Source organism: Lycorma delicatula, chromosome 12 (genome assembly GCF_047948215.1).
Source record: "Lycorma delicatula isolate Av1 chromosome 12, ASM4794821v1, whole genome shotgun sequence".
Taxonomy (NCBI): domain Eukaryota; kingdom Metazoa; phylum Arthropoda; class Insecta; order Hemiptera; family Fulgoridae; genus Lycorma; species Lycorma delicatula.
In genome coordinates, this window is record NC_134466.1 from 28,549,406 (window position 1) to 28,567,002 (window position 17,597).

At 32.7% G+C, this 17,597-nt stretch overlaps 1 long non-coding RNA gene across 1 annotated transcript in view; it reads right to left on the reverse strand.

Annotated features, from left to right (window-relative positions):
- Positions 1-305: 305 nt before the first annotated feature.
- Positions 306-17,597, reverse strand: part of LOC142333066 (uncharacterized) — an 87,205-nt gene continuing 69,913 nt past the window's right edge. Inside the window, exon 5 of the long non-coding RNA XR_012758508.1 lies at positions 306-572. This is a non-coding gene — a long non-coding RNA (uncharacterized LOC142333066). The remainder of the gene's footprint in view (positions 573-17,597) is intronic.

Consider the following 17,597-nt stretch of genomic DNA (forward strand, 5'->3'; position numbering starts at 1 on the left):
CTAGTAAACAATAAAAGCATTGAAATGCATATAGTGGTATATAATATTTTATGTTGTTTGAATCAAAAGGATATATTCCTTCAAAAGGATACATCTTATTTTTTCCACAATCATTATTTGTAATTATATTGTTTTTTATTGACAAAAACAATGAAGGTAATGATAAATTAAGAAAAAAACATATAAATATATATTTTAATCTTTTAACCATATTTTTTTCAATTTCATTTGATTCTTTGATTAATAAGCGACATTTTTTTGTTAAAAAATTACTATTTTCACACAAATATTTTTTTTCAGCTGTTTTAAGTAAAGTAAATATATGCGATGGTAGAAGAACAAATTCTATCAATATCGCCGTACTATATAAACTGTCATTTGAATCTTCTAATGATATAAATCTTAAATCGAATTGATTCCATTTGTATATCACTGTTAAGATTGATTGAGTTAAGATATATATTGACATTAGTGTGAATAGTTTTGTTCGTAACATTACATTTTTAGAATCTTTTATGCCAATAACTTTTAATAATTTCCTTGTTAAAACCATATTTCCAGCCATGGTTCAACTGTAACAAAATAAAAATATTTATTTATATATATATATTTTTTTTTACAGATTGCGTAATTAAAAGTGATGCTTGTTATCTGATAAGTATCAGATTTTTTAAATTTCTTTTCCCAATTATTACCAACACTTTCATAAAATTATAAAAATCAATTGTAGTCTTAAAAATATATTCTGAAAACATATTTTTATTATTTAGTTTATTATTTCATAAAAAACCTGATTACTTTTCCTGTACTTCATAGGGAATTTTAATAAATATGATAATGTATAAAACAGGAGTAAGTGGAATCTTAACTAATGAAAAAATATGCTGATTGATTTCGAAGTCTGAATATGTTAGAAGATACATAGTTAATCATTAAATTAGTAGTCAAGTTGATTTCTATTAATACTTTATTAGTATGGTCTTTATATTCGAAAACTGATTAAATTCACTGCTATTTGTACTTTTAATCATACTGACAAATTTTTGTAATTAAATTCTTATAACTGATTCTGTGGATTGTTTGTCTGATAGATATGACTGGTTACTAGACAGAGTATGATATATCATTTTTGAAAAGTTTCGTTAAATTGTATTTATTTATTTGGGAGCTTTACTTTACAAGACTTCATGAATGGGGTTAGCACCAATGATTACATCTTAAATGCTCTTGGTGGAAAGTGCTGACTGTAAATATGTTTTGGCAATTTTTACCAGGAGGCTGAGGTATTTGGGATGCGGTTTTGAGCCAGGCCAGTACTGAAATGGAATCACAATGCACCGAATCTAAATTTCATTCAGTTGCCCATTTCCCACCTGCGGAAGAGGCTGCAGTGCCTCACGATGGAAGCATAGCAGCTGGAATGGGACACCACGACTAAGAGAAGATCCCTATACAAGTTTATACAGTATCTGTGGGGATGGTATGCCTCTAGTTCATTTATAAGGGCAACGCGTGCCCAGGTGCTCAGCAACAATGTTAATTTAAACCAATATCTGTTTCGGTTCTGCCTGGCAGCTGATGAGCTGTATGTCTGCGGGGAGGTCCAGTCAAATGAACACCTGATGTTTGACTGCCCTGCTCTTGAGAGGTCAGACAAGACCACCCTGGAACTTAGAGGTCAAGGGGAAAATTGGCCACTCACAAGTGGTGAGTGGTCAAACGGTCAGACCGTGTGGGAGTTTCTTGATGCGGTTGCTATGTTCAATTGACACCAGTGGTTTACCTAAGGGAAGACTTCTACCGCACTGCTGTCGGAAGCTAACCTAGAAATATATGGCTGACCACCAGCCAATTTGGGCTCCAAACGCTTTAATATGGTAGACAGGTACTTGCTGGGATTCAGCAACCTAGACATGGCAGCGAATTGCTATCTAGACAAAGTAAATTTTAATTTATGGCTGTCATATATTTTTTTGGTAGTTGACCTACCTAGTTGTGCCTACCCATTTCAGTAAATATATGACAAGTGAACGGTTGAGACACGTAAGCCAGTAGTGTATGGCACCGCGCTTAGTTTGCTCACACTGTTAGGTAAGCTCTAGGAGCTATTTAGGACAATGGTCGCTATACTATTTCAAGGCTCAGTAGCCGTTTGTGGTACAGACATTCGGTCTTATGCTTTGAAGTGAACAAATAGGGTGGTGGCAGCAGAAATGCCAAGAAAACTAAAAAAAAGACACCACTAGGAAGGAAAAAGTTAAAGATAAGGGAAAGGGTGAATCAATAAAAAGAGAGAACTTGTCCGTGACAGAAGGACAAGAAGACCACGACCCAAAGAGCAGACCACATTACTTTCTTTAAAGGCCTTTTCTACATAGTGGGTGTTAATCTTACCACAATTCTAAACAGATTAAAGTATTTTTACCCGGAAAGAAAGTGTTATATTTTTATCAACAGTTTAACATCAATAACTCAAATACACACTACAAATATCAGTTTTACTTCAGATGCTTAACAGCCACTAGGAAACAGACTCTGGTTTACTTAAGGTAAAATCCTTGCCCATCCCTAGAATTGTTCAGTGTGAGAATATATCCAATCAAAGTGCAATAAGTTGAGCCAATCTCAGTAACAGCTATTCTTGAGAAACGCCTACTGACAGTTTATTTCTTAGTTTGTTGGTATTCTATTCTACTAACACTTATCTGTATGTATATAAAAAAAAAAAAAAAAAAAAAAAAAAATAGTTTTTCTTAAGAGTATTTAATTTTACAAGTTAAACTGTTTTGCTAGTAAGTGGTTATATAAATATATACTTTTTTTTTTTTTGAAAATTAAAATGTTTCATTAACATATTGACCACTGTGCTAATACAATTTGATATTAAATAAATACAAACCACCAAAACTCAGTAAATAAATAAGTTAAACACCAAATAGATTTCAAGAATCAATTTTCACTGGACCCTGCATCTTCAGTTGTTCTTTTGTTGTTAAATTCTATAATTACACTAAAAGCATATTTATTTATAACTTCGTTAATTTTTTGAAACCATCTTCTTTTTTGAAAATGTTGAATACTGGACAACAGAATTTGTGTATTTGTCCATGACAAATTTCATCCATAATAAAAAAATAATTAAGTTGCTTAGTTGCAGGATTAAAAAGTCGCTCAGGTTAAAAAAAAGTTAAACTGATTTACAATTAATTAAAATAAGTCATCCCTTAGAGTTTTATTATAAGTAAACTATTAGTTATTTTCTACGTTAGCAACATGAAACAAAAATAAAGAAGAAAAGAAGATATCACAAGCCTACCAGCAAATAAGGAAAGTGCACTGGTACCTCTTATGTCATATTTTAAATTAATAGAGGATACATGAATGTAATTACATTCCAGTGCTAAAAGTAGCATTGTAGGAGATAAAAATTGCAATGCATTGTAGGAGATGCAAAAAGTAGCATTGTAGCAAAGTAGTAAGTAGTGGAGATGATTAGAAACATTTATTTACAGGATAGTTGTAGTTTCTTAGGTATTCTAAAATAGAAAGGATAATATAGTATTGCTACCACCATGTTGACAGTAAGAGATAAGAGATTTAATGATGGTTTTTTATAAAAGACCTTCAAAAGCATTTATATTTAAGAATCCTGTTAACAGGATGGTATTATGAGAATGAAGTTATGGGATATTGATGAAAAAATACTAGTGAATAGAATAATTGTTCTACAAAAGGTGTGCTGAGAATAAGTTTTAGCTTAAGGTGTAAAAAATTGCATAGTAAAAGTTTTAACAGTAATAATCTGCTGAAAATATACTATGAATAATTTTTTCTGAGGGAATTAACAACAATAATTAATAACGAAAAAATGAGGAAAAAAGGTATTATTTTATTGTACATATAAAAAAAATTCATAAACACAATCAGGTAGATGACCTGATATGAGTCGCAAACCACTCCTAAAATGACATAGCAATCTTTAAGAATTTCAAGATCTACGCCAAATAAGGTTACTAAGAAAGTAAGGAGTGAAGTGGTTTCTCCTGTTGGGTTCTTCACTATAAGCGAAGAAGATTAGTTAGTTAATAACTAAGTGGTATTTGTAAGTTTATACGTTAAAATCAATCATATTTGTAAAAGGCAGCAAGTACGCTTAACATTATATGATATGACCAAGGCTTGAAGTTTCATTTACAATTAGGTAGTAAATATTTTAAATACGTGTATACATTTTTAATCGTGTAAAACATGTATGTGGGTAATCACTCTTCCGACCTCTATTTTAAAGTGATTCACCGACCTTCATCCGGTGATCCTGGGTTTGAATCCCAGTTAGGCAATTTTCATATGCCACAAAATTCCATTTCCAATTCCTATGTACAAATGTCTGTGTAAGTTTCTGTGAGGAATTATTTCATCAATCAATATAAAATTAAAATAAAAAATTGTCTGAAGAAAATTTTATCCTTTTTATCATAGACTGTAAATAATAATTACATAAAACGAAAAATAAGTAATTCTTAGAATTAATCCAATTTTTCCACATATATCTGAAAGTTTCTCAAATTTTTGAATGTTGTAAGAAATTGAATTTGTAATCAGCAGTAAAAAGTGAGAGTAAAAATTTCTCATAAAACCTTAGATCTTAAAACATTATCTGAAAAGATAAAATTTAATAAAAAATAGAACACATTAAAAAAGTCTAAGAATATGTTTTTTTCAAGTACATACACTGATATATATTCTTACTCATAGATATCGTACAAAAAAGAAAAAAAAATTTAATAACTAACTAATCATGTATTTCATACTTACATTAAACTTCACTGTAAGAGTTAAAGTGAGTTCTATCAGAAGGGTTTTACATTTATATTTTCTAACAGAAAAAAAAAAATGATGGATTATACATAAAGTTTCTCTGGAAATAGTAACATGACCTGTTTGATTTATTGATGATATGGACATCTACTTTTTTATTTAAGACTTAGCTCAGTATGCCTATTTTGAGGTATACTTCCTTTTTGTCCATATAGTAAAATTTCATCAGACTTTTTTCATGAATTTTTTTTTGGTTTTTGTAATTCATAGTACCACTTTAGCTTTGAACATGCAGTGTTACTACTCTTTACTAGTAGAATATACATATATATATTTTTTTTCTAAGGTCAATTCTTTTAAGAGTCATATTCCTCTATTGTAATATACAATTTATATTTATTTCATCAACCTAAGTACAGAATAATAAATAAAGTAAGATGACACCTTATTCCACTATACATGCAAAAGCGCTTATGCGAATTTCTCGCATCATCAATTGCATTACATTTCTTTTATAAATTATTCACATCAAATTCCATATTAAAATTAAAAATTATTTTTTATATTATATTTAAAAATGTTTAAATTAAATATTACATATATAGAAATGTCACATCAATTATTAAATTTAAATTAAACATTAAAATAAAAATAAACTAAAAAATATATAGTTTAAAAAAAATAAAAAATCCCTTTCCGCACACCGGAAATGGAAGTAGATTTCACTAAGTAGAAGATAAAAAATATTTCCACCTTAAAGATAAGAAAAATTTTTTATTTACTCTATACAACAATGGTTGCATGTGAAAAAAATTTTCACATGTTCAGCATACGACAAGCCCCATCTTCTTACAATTTCAGCAACATTTTGGTCATCCCTTGCCATAAGGGTTGGTCATATCAAAAATTGTTTCATACAAAAATTTTAGGTACTGTTTAGAGGGCTAACCACCACTTTAAATCGATTTGATACTGTGCCTATTAAGAGATATGATTTTTTGTTTGTTTTCAATAGCCCATTTTTTCCACTTCCTGGGCCAATGGTTGGTGATATCAAAAAACTTTACTTACTTAAGTTTTAAGCCCTTATCCAAAGAATAGAATGACCTATAAATGAATTTGACAGTTTACTTAATAAGAAAGTTATATCAATATTTTGTTTTTTCAAAAACCTACCCCCCATTTCCACTCCCATGGTCCGATTTTTCCCATTAACGAACTCGACCGAGATGTTGGGTCGTTATATATTTTATGCATCGATTTCAAAGTGAATGGCACAAAATTACAGCAGTTATCGTGTCCATAAGAAAGTGAAATAAATAAATAAAAAAAAATATATATATATATATAATCTTTTCAGATATAGAAATTCATCTTAGATAAAACTTAATTTATGGAAATGTAACGGATAGAAAAATAAATATGGCTGCCATTTTGTAATTTTTGAAGGTATTTAAGTCCTGATTTTTTGCCTATTTTAAAACTTTATTACCAAGATGCTTACCAAATATTAATGTGACTCCTCTATCTCAAATTCAGATACAAATTTTTATAGAAAAATTACAAAATGGTAGACAGGGGAAGAACGAAGGAGAAATTGCCATTTTTTGTTAAGTTTTACAAGTAGAATTTAAAAAAGAATAGCCAGCCCACCATTCTAGAAACATTCTGTATATTACCAGTTAATACATATTAACTGATTGAATCTCTACAACAAAATTAGAAACATTGCTAAAATTCTTACAACAAACTTTTGGAACAGAGTCCAATAATTTATTTTAGAAAAAATATAAGTATCTTTTATTGAATAAATAGTGCAACAAAACTGGGGCAATCTGTTTGGTATAAGAAGATTAATTACATATTTAAGTTTAATAAAGAAAATAAATATAAATTATTTTGTATAAAATATTTCTGACGGTAAATAAGTTAATATATTAGCACATTTAGTGATTGAACAAAATTAAGTTATCTATTTTCTTTCAAGTGAATACATTGATCTACATTCACAAACATAGATTTTGTATAAAAAAGAAAGAAAAAATAAACTAATGACTAAGCATAATTAGAACAATGATTAGAAAATCTGGTGTTCGCATAAGATTTAAAATCAGCAAGATCAACCTGAATGATTTTTTTAATAACATATTCTTTGAAACTTTGAGCATAAATCCATATTAATAAATTTATTATTCAGTGAGCAGTAAAACTTAAAACAGAAAGCATTTCATATTTTATAACTTATTATTTCTTTAAAATTGAATTTCACATTATCGTTGTTTTTTATGTACAAAGTTAAATGCATAAAATTTATTGGAGATGTATACACTTGTAAAGTAAAACTTTGACTAGTATTACCGTGCCAACAATAACTCATTTTAATCTTCATTGTAGCAAAAGAATTTGTAAATATAGAATAACAGGTAGATGCATATGATTATTAAGTTCCATTACCGTAATGGTTTAGGTGACATAATACAAAACTGTCACTTGATAAAATGTCATAAAACATCGACAATAACAATTTTAATTAGCATTAAATGCAATAAGATTATGAATTACTTACTGTTATTAGGTAACAAAATAATTTAAAAGAAAGCATTTGTTGATCCATAATTTGAAAAGGCTTGTTCTTCTGAGGTTGTGTTTGAGTAAAATTGTCAAAGGATCCTTGAATCTATGGGGCTTAACAAAAACAGTTACAAATTCCAGCTTTGATAAGCAGTCGAACATTAGATAGGAAGAACAACAAATAAATACTTTTATTATAACTTACAAAAAAAGCTAGTTATTTCACAACAAAATTGACATTAACATCTATCTAAGCAAGCGGGAAAGACTTTAAAAAAATAATTTTATTATTTTTATATCAATGCTATAAAAAAAATATCACTCCCTTACTTATTTATTGCTTTATGGAGAGACACAATTATCACTTACCCGTTTTGTACTGAACATATTATTAATTTTGAAATATTTAAAAAAATATTTATGGTATATTTAGATATAAACTTAACAATATTTACAATTCCAGTATAATTTTTATATATTTTTTTTTCATTGAGTATCAGATGTACAATTCTTAGTATAAAATCAGATGTAAAACAAATGGTTACTAGGTAAAATTAGTGGTAAGAGTAAATTCTCTAATCACTCATTGAAGAATGAGCAATTTTTACTATGCAGTTCGCAACTCTTGCAACAAGTGTCCAATATCAAACGCTATTAAACCCAGCTTAAAATTTTTTAAACACAGCATAAATAATTAAAACAATGAGCAAATATTAATAAAAAAAATTTTTTTTTACTTGGTGGTATTGCGCCGCTCAGGGGAGTGTCTTTTAACTCTAATAGGCCTCTCCACCTACCGGCTATATACCGGCATGGCAGGTCAGCCTACCGGTGTAGCTCTTTTGAGAGAGTAATCATTCATTTTTGCCCAAGTTTAGACATCACACCATACCTCGTGTGTCATGGTGTGGTGCCGGGTCTTTTCCTAAATCACTTATTTTCCTTAACCCTATCTCATACCCTTTGAGTCCCCAGCGGCTCATCGGGTCCGACACACCTCGGCATGCCGACCCTCCCTGCTGGGGCTATCCACCCAAACCTAATAGCCCCATCTTCATTCTTTTTGGAGATAACCTTTTTACAAAGTCAGCAACTCTTCCCCAATTCTCTTCGCTAGCTAACACAAATTCTACTATATTGGTTGGTTCCAATTCTGTAAGCGCCGCATTAAACCTTAGCTCGGCCCATCTGTTACAGTCAAAGATGGTGTGCTAGGCGTCATCCAGTTCCCCACAGTACATGCACCCAGGATTTTCTCTTCTCCCAACCTTGTGCAAATAGTTGTTAAAACATCCGTGCCCTGTGAGGAACTGGGTCAAATAATATTCCACCTCGCCGTGGTTTCTCATGAGCCAGGGTTTAACCATTGGTATAAGAGTCTTGGTCCAACAGGCAACTCCATCCTCCGCCCACTTCTCCTGCCAGGCTTCAATGACTGCACCTCTAATCTCCTGTTCCATCCTTCCATTCGCCTTATCAACGTGTTGCTTGGCTATCAATTCTATTGGAGGTACTCCTGCTAGGACGCATAAGGCATCGTAAGATACTGTTCTATAGGCCACTGCAACACCTAGAAGCACCCTTCTATGTGTCCTCGCCAGCTTCTCTCTATTTCTCTTAATGGAGAAGGCACTCCACCAGGCCGGTACAGCATATAGCAGCGAGGACGCTACTGTTGATGCTATCAGTCTTCTTTTAAAAGCCCTAGGGGCTTTCTGTGATTTCATCAGTATGTTCAAACTTTTAATCATACCCTCAACCTTTTGGCATACTCCATCAATGTGCTCAGAGTATTTGCAATTCTTTTGTAAAATAACTCCTAGATATTTCAGGGAGTTAACTTCTTCAATGACCATGTTATTAATTCTTACTTCTATTCGATCCAAAATTCTTCTGCCAGTGAAGGTATGCACCGACATTTTTCTATATCCAGTTCCAGACCCGTAGAGCATAATCATTGATGTATTATGTCTGCAGTAGCGTTTGCCCTTTTCCGTAACTCCACAACTGTCTTTCCCTCTACCAAGACTGCGAGATCATCGGCATATGCAATAACTTCTACGCCTACCGGGAATTCACTGTTTAACAGCTCGTCAAAGACTATAATCCATAACAAAGGGCCCAGGACCGACCCCTGCGAGACACCACTATTCATTAGGAACTCTATGGCCTCCTCCTGAGCTTCGACTGTACATTTCCTGTCATTCAAGTATCCCTCGACCTGTCTACAAAGATATGGACTCAGTCCCTTTTCTGCAACTTCCTGAATGATATGGCTTTATCTAATGGAGCCAAAAGCATTCTTAATATCCAGTGATACCAAAAGAGGGATACTCCTGGTACGCCAGGTACCTGTTCTCTCTGGTGGCCCATTCAATAATTCTACTTATGGCCTCTACAGTCAAGCGTCCCCTCCAAAAGCCATATTGATTGGGACTAATCCCTACTCCTTGCTCCAGCTCTTGAATGATCCTGGCAGCCAGCATTTTTTCAACAAATTTCCCCATTGTATTAAGTAGGCTCAGCGGTCTATATGCTATATTTCCTTCATTTGGTGCACCTTTAGGTAAGAACATGACCCTGGCCTCCTTCCAACAACTGGGGAAAACTTTATTTATCAATCCATAACTGGCTACCTCCACCATCTCCCAAGGGGCTTTGCGGATTAGTCCCTTAATGACCGCCGCTGGGATCTTATCTGGTTCCGGACTCTTTTTGTCAGCTATACTCCTCGTCACTGACTTCAGCTCATCCAAAGTAAATAATGGTACTTGTGTATTATAACGGTGCCACTACAATTGGAAGGTTATAACAGCGCGACTGGTAGCGAGTTAAATAAGTATGTTTTATTTCTTATCAGGAAGACGACAAAGTGCCGGCTCCATGGCGCGAGTGGTAGCGTCTCAGTGTTTCATCTGAAGGTCCCGGGTTCGAATCTCGGTCAGGCATGGCATTCTCATACACGCTACAAGTCATTCCTTTCATTCTCTTAAGTAATACCTAATGGCGGTCTTGCAGATTAAACAAAAGAATAAAAGAAGTTAGGTTAATTTGAATAAATAATTCAATTTCTAGTTTTGTATTTCTACTTTATTCTGAACAGATTCCAACAACCATCATAAATTTACAGACCTATATATATAAAACCTTCCAACCATAGTGGTGCCATTATAATACATAAGTACCAAAATAATAAATCTTGTAATGTCGAAGATCATCTTCTACTTTTGAATTGGACTGTTCAAAGCAATACTGTATTACTTATTGGTAAAAATGTGTTTTTTTATTCTTTTTACAAATAACAGTGTTTTTATTTGTTCTTTTTTTTTATAACCTCATATTATTTTTTAATATTAGTTACTTAGTTTAAATTTTATTTTTGTACGTACAGTTTTTATTTTATTTTTTTAATTATTTTTATTATTTAAAAAAATGGTTTGTGCCTTAGTTATAAACCAAAAACAAAAACTGTTTTGTTATTTAGGATTACAATTCCTTGATGTCTTGTTGCTCTTCTGCAGAGATCAGTAAACTAAAGTTATAAAAGAAAAGATAAATAGATATATTATGATAAATAGCCTGTGGTTATTAGGATATTAAAAATCTATAAATGACTATGTATGGGCTGCATTAAACCAAATCGCGTGTTTATTGAAAAGAGCTCTCTGAAAAAGCAACTATTGAGTAGTTGATTTGCTTATTTTTTTTGTATTTCTTAAATATTTATGACTTTATGAATAACATTTATTAATAGAGGAATCATCAGAGAGTATGGGAGTGTGAAAAGGTTTAAAATTAAAAATCTCTGAGAAAAAAATTATAATAAATAGGCCTTGGGTTTTAGTACATTATCAAAAAATGTATATAGACAATATACAAGCTGCAGCAAATTAAATTTGTTTGTGTCTGTTGAAAACAACTCCGTAAAAATGCACAGCTATAAAAGAATTGATTTTCTTTTTTGTATTTTTTTTATGAATACCTTTTATTGATTTGAGGCTTTATGAATAATTTATTTAAGCCATCATCAGCGTAGAGAAGTGATTAAGCACTTGCCACTCTGAGTAGAAATCAACAAAATTATAAACCTAGGACACTTAGTCATACTGGCCATCATTTGTTGTTAGATTCTAGTTAACAATAAGTATATCCTGCCCTGGTGAACATAGATATTATGGATAAGGTGACTTCAAGAAAACAGATGCCTGTTAATCATGACTAAGCAACAGGTGTACCAATTACTAGATTATCATTAAAATCATTACACGAATTTACAAGTTTACTGTTGCATTCATAAAACACGACTTGCTAATTAGTAGAAAATTAATAAATAGCTGTTAACAGTTAAAAAAGTACTGTATATGAATCATTTTTTAACTACTTCAGGAATAAGTATCAAGGAACAAACATCACTGATGAAAGAACTGCATTATAATTCAATAAAGGACTTTTGTAAATATATTTCAATGTATTAAGAAAGTCAGTTACTAAAAATCTATTTTTATAAACACTGTTCTTTATATTTATTTTGTGATAACGCTTGCTGCTATAAAGTGTTGAATTAAAATTGTAATAACGGTTTTTATTTCATCTGCAATCAATCATCAGAGATCTTTTTGTAAAAATAAACACTCCATTTCCTGTTTAATATTATCCAATATCTTTACAAGATTCTATGTATAAAAATAAGGATACATATTTTAATCCTTTTAAGGTCTTGAGAGAAGTCCTTACATCAGTCAACGTGATACAATGTACACAATTTAACAGTCAAATGAAACAGAATTTAGATCTTTTTTTAAAATTTATTCAGGCCAAAAAACACTATCGTGTTACTATCGCTTAGGTACGATATTTGTTCTACAAAAACTGGACAGATAAAATTTAATTAAAAACTAAAAACCCCAACACGCAAAAATATATCTTCAAGTAAGAAGCTCGTAATACATGCTAAAAGCGAAATAAAAACACAAGATATATATCACATTATCTCAAAAAATAAAATCACAATGTGCATTACAGCAAATGGCATGAATATTTTAAACACATTACACAGTAATATGTATATTTGATTATAAATGGACGGCTCTAAGAAATCATAAAACAGAAGACAACACTTCAGTATCCCCTAGAATTGTTTGTATGTTAACCCCTCAGTTTAAACTTGCAATGCAATGCCGCATAATAAATACAATTTACAAAGATGTGGTGCACTGTCAGTCGGCAGTTGCAGCAAGCACAAATTGGTGGGTCTGTTTGAGTCATCAGATAAAAATGAGCGAGCCTAGTGTGCCCTATTCGCAAATGGCAGATAATAACCTCCTCTTGACAGTTATTTCTGCATGAGGAGGTCTACAGTGACACTGTGTTTTTAATTGGGCGAATTTATTATTGTTCATGGTAGCATCCCACTCACTTTGTCATTCACCATAAACTACCCTCTTCAGGAAGCAATCAACATCGTTAGAAGCAACACACAACTGGAAAAAGGAGGCTGAAAACAAGCCTCTTCTGCTGCACATTCATTGCCTCAATTTGCTATATGGCTATATTCCAGAAGCTCACTATTGTATAATGACTAGTCATTTACGAAATAACACACTGAATCTCACAAACAATATGAATATGTTACTACAATATGACATAATACAATATGTATATCTCATAAACAATAAGTATATGTATGGAGTATATGTCACTAATTGCCTGTAAGGCACTCATGGAATCTGAGCAAAAAAGAACATGTCAAAATTTTGGGCAAACCATGTGAAAGGCCTTATTAATGTCATACAGTTTGCGACGAAAATACTGGTTTGGCCAAACATGGAACTGGTTTGAATACTGGTTTAGCCAAATACTGGGAAGGCCAAACATGGTACATGTTTGGCCTGTGTTGTCAATCACAAAACCATAACTGAATTAATGTTTCTAAGCCATCCGTATAAACATCAGGATTCATGCTATTTCTAATATTATAAAACTCGTTTTGTACGATAACCGGATTTGTTTTCTTTTTATTATACTGACAAAGATCAAAGAATTAATTAACCAGAGAAGGCTGCCAAGGGGGTAATAACATGGAGCACCATTAAGGACTGGAGGTAATCGTATATTCAGAGTTGAGAAAAGGCGGTGAGTTCTGATGCTTAGTGGAGCAGTAGATCTCGGCTGTTCTTGGTATAGAATTAGATGTTGGTTAGTATCAAACGTTGGATGATTTTGTTGCGCTTTAATACGAGCTAAATAAGTACAAATCATTTGATTCCGTCTATTAGAAAGGAATTGCTCATCACTTTCCACCAGCATACTGGTATCCGCGTAGCTAACACTAATTCCTTTAGGAAAACAGCCACACCTTTTCGTCCTCTGCCCTGATCTCTCGCAAACGTATCCGTGAAAGGAAACATTATGCTGGGGACGGAGATAGGTCTCCTGCAGACACAGTATTAAAGGATTTTCTTCCTTTAATAGAATTTTAATCTTATCATGGCGAGAACGGAGACTGAAAACAATCTACTGAATAATATTTGTAGCCATAGAAAAATTGTTATACATAAAAACTGCGTGTAAATTACTTGTCAAAACTATCCGGTTTTTCTTTTTATTGCATAAGATTTTAAGGAAATGCTGTGTTTCTTCGGACACTTCATCCGCCACCATATGCTCAATGGTATCTTGAGATGGTGGTGGGGATTTGGAAGCCAGGAGGCCGGAGATACCGCACCAGGCGACAATAATTTTGTAGATCCCTTCAACAGAATCTTAGTAGCTTGCTGCATTGTTGGTGCAGCAGGAGTTTTATTTGGTGGTGTACAAACTGAAGTGGTATTCGGTACACCGTTGCCGGTATGTATCAAAATCACTAGTTCTCAGTGCTGTAATTGCAGCCGTGAGTGATTTCACTTATTCTGACAAAGCTTCTACCAATTTAGACAGTTCTTTACACTATGCGCATTTCTTCTCTTTTTGTACATCGTTTGAAATAACTTGCCCATAAATAACACCTGGCTGTACAGAATTCCTTATGCTGAGGGTTTTTGTACATTCCCGACAGGACACAGGGAAGGACCCTTTCTGCTCAGTTCAGATCTTCAAGATTGCCTTTTCTTCCTTGTAAAGCGGGCATTCCCTAGACCGTGCCGAATATGGACCTTTGCAGTTAATACACTATTCTTTTGCAGGGCATGTAGTATCTTGATGTCCCGTACAGCTGGAGCGTGCATAAACTTTGAAACCTGTTCTTTTGACAAGCCAGTTTGGTGTGACAAAAACCCTGATAATGAAGTAGCATCTGGGATTTTGTATGTATGGTCACATATGAACAGAAAGATTTTATTTGATCAGGAATGGTAGGAGCAGAAAATGTTAAAATGAGCGAGAACATTGGTACATCAACAACACCATTTTCCCTTCTCATAATGTTTTGCACATGTAAGGGCCTGCGGTGATAGCTCATCTGATATCTTCGCTAGTTCAGTATCAGCTAACCACAGCAAAAGTCACTCTCTTGCTGAAATTCAGCATATTATGGGGTTCTACTACCACAGCATTTTCCCTACATTCTTAAGGACTAGAAGTTTTTCTGCACTGGTCTTCATTAAATACTTCAATCAGTAGTGCAGCTTCTTAACAGATTTCAGAGACTTACAGGCTGTTATCATGCACTTAATTATTAAAAAGGGAGAAACTTTTGTAAAGGATTTTCCTTCCTCACTGTGTAACACAAGTTGTCTGCTGCAGTTGTATCTAGTGAAATGGACACACAAAATTTACCAGAGAATGGTAAATTAACAAGTGTTCGGTTTCGTGTGTTACACAGTGAGGAAGGAAAATCCTTTGCAAAAGTTTCTCCCTTTCTAATAAATAAGTTCAGCTGATAACATTGGTCAAAGTCCATTCAAACTTCCCAGTTTGTTGGTTTTTCAGGTGGACAAGCAACCTTCAAAAATTTTGATAGGGACTGCCATATATTTCCTACGAGTACTGACGATATATATAACAAACCACTCCAGCAGAGCACACATGTATTGAAGCTAGCTAATTACAACTGGATTCGTCCAGGTGTCCAGAGGCCATCGTTAGAAACTCACTACATAGAGCCATCTACCCATCGGCATGACAGTTTCCATCTTGGGTTAAGGTTGCATTTTGTAAGGTGTCACACCACCGAGTGTACGTGTAAGAAGAAATAATGTAGGATGTTGTCATGTAGTTGAGTAAGTGTATATGTTGTAATCTGTCTAGTGTTCTTGGTGTAGTGTATGTATATAATGTAAAGTGTTCTGTAGCTCTGTGTGTAGTGGAAAGAAAAGCTGCAGAGACTAGGCCCGTGGGGACGCCAAAGTTAAAGAATAAGACTTCCCATCAGGGAGATTTTATATCAACCAAGACTAAAATGCTGTCTAGCAAGTAACACATACAATAATCATATGGTAATCCTTAATCTGAATTTCAATTTCACACGGCTTCATGTTAGCATGTCAGGAAAGGTAATGCTAATTTTGTAAAAGTAATGTAAAATAGTGTCATGTAAATTCTGTAGGCTAATGTTGAATTACTCAAACATTTTTTTTTTTAACCTCTGGGACCACTGTTAGGTATTGCTTCAGAGGATGAGATGAATGACTTGAATGCCATGCCTGACTGGAATTCAAACCTGGGACTTCCGGATGAAAGAACAAGACGCTAACTCTCACCATGGAGGCAGGCACTAATGATTCACTTTTGGAAAATATGAAAAAAAAATCCTTTATGATGAACACAAGCTTCACTGTTAAACTTCTTCTTGTTATAAGAAACTAATTGAGAATAAGGAAAGAAGGATTTAAGAACAACATAGCATGGTTATGTCAAAATCAACAGTTTTATTCCTGATGTTCTATTTGACGTCTGCATCCAGCAAACAAATCTCAACAGGATCTAATGAGATTGTTTTACTGCACTTTTTAACTCCGTTAATCGTTAGGAACTAATTTATTACATGCTATGATTGTTGGTATTTTACATTTTATTATTTTATACCCTTTATTATCATTTCTGGTTACTGTGTGAGATTTCAGAAAACCATCAGATATATCTAATCCTGGGATTTTAAATCTAATTGTTTACATAATAATGTTAACTGGAAATTTTCTTTAGAAAAATATTTTCAAAAATGATTTCACCATTATTTTCTGCCCTTTCTAGCATTGTCACTCTAACATTCGTAATTGACACATTTTGAAGTACCTCCATTCTTAAAACTACTTTTAGCACTGAGTCTTTTTGATTTGGGATCATCAAATAAATAGCGAATTAAGCTTCTTCCATATCCCATTCCTACTGTCATGAACTCTTCTACTCTATCCTTCCGGCTTCAATGGTTCTACAATTAATGAACAAATAAACATTCAATCCACTGTAATGTTAAAAAATCTAAAATTGTTAAAATAAAAAACAATTACAAGGATTAGTTTCAAGGAATCTATATAACTGTTGAAGCTACAGACCCAAAGCAAAAGAGACCATAACAATAGGGCTGGGGAGTAGGCGGAACTTTACATTACTACTTATTTGATGATACAACTCATGAAGACTTGCAAGATGAAGAAGATGCCGAGAGTGAAGAAGATTCTAAGAAAACCTAAATTCACCAACCATCCTTCTTTCAATCCACCTCACAATTTTGGTTTATCTTCAGCACAAGTGATTAATAGGGATATGTATCCCCTGCTATCCTTGCGTTCTGTTCCAGGAAAACTCAATACAAAAAGTAGTATTGAGAATGGAGGTATACCAAGATGTGTCAAATACGAATGTTAGAGTGATAATGCTAGTAAGGGCAGAAAATAACATTCATATCAATTATGATAATCCTAGGTATAAAATATTGTGAAGATTTACAAAAACGTTTACCTACTTAGAAAACATTTTAAAAACATATTTATTATCTATACAGACCATAAGGAAACAACCCTTGAAGTTATTATAATTCCAGCTTACCTTGCTATTGTAATAGTATTTATATCAATTATAAAACTATGTGGTTTAAATTTCTATTTTACATTTGATCGGTTCATAATGACTAAAATTGAAGTTGATCATGTATAAAATTGAAATTACTATTATAATTAAAAATTGCTTTCAGTTTATCAAATCAGTTACATTTTACAAGATTCTTCTTATACTTTCACCAAGAAATTCTGTAAAGAGCTGTAAATAGAAATGTT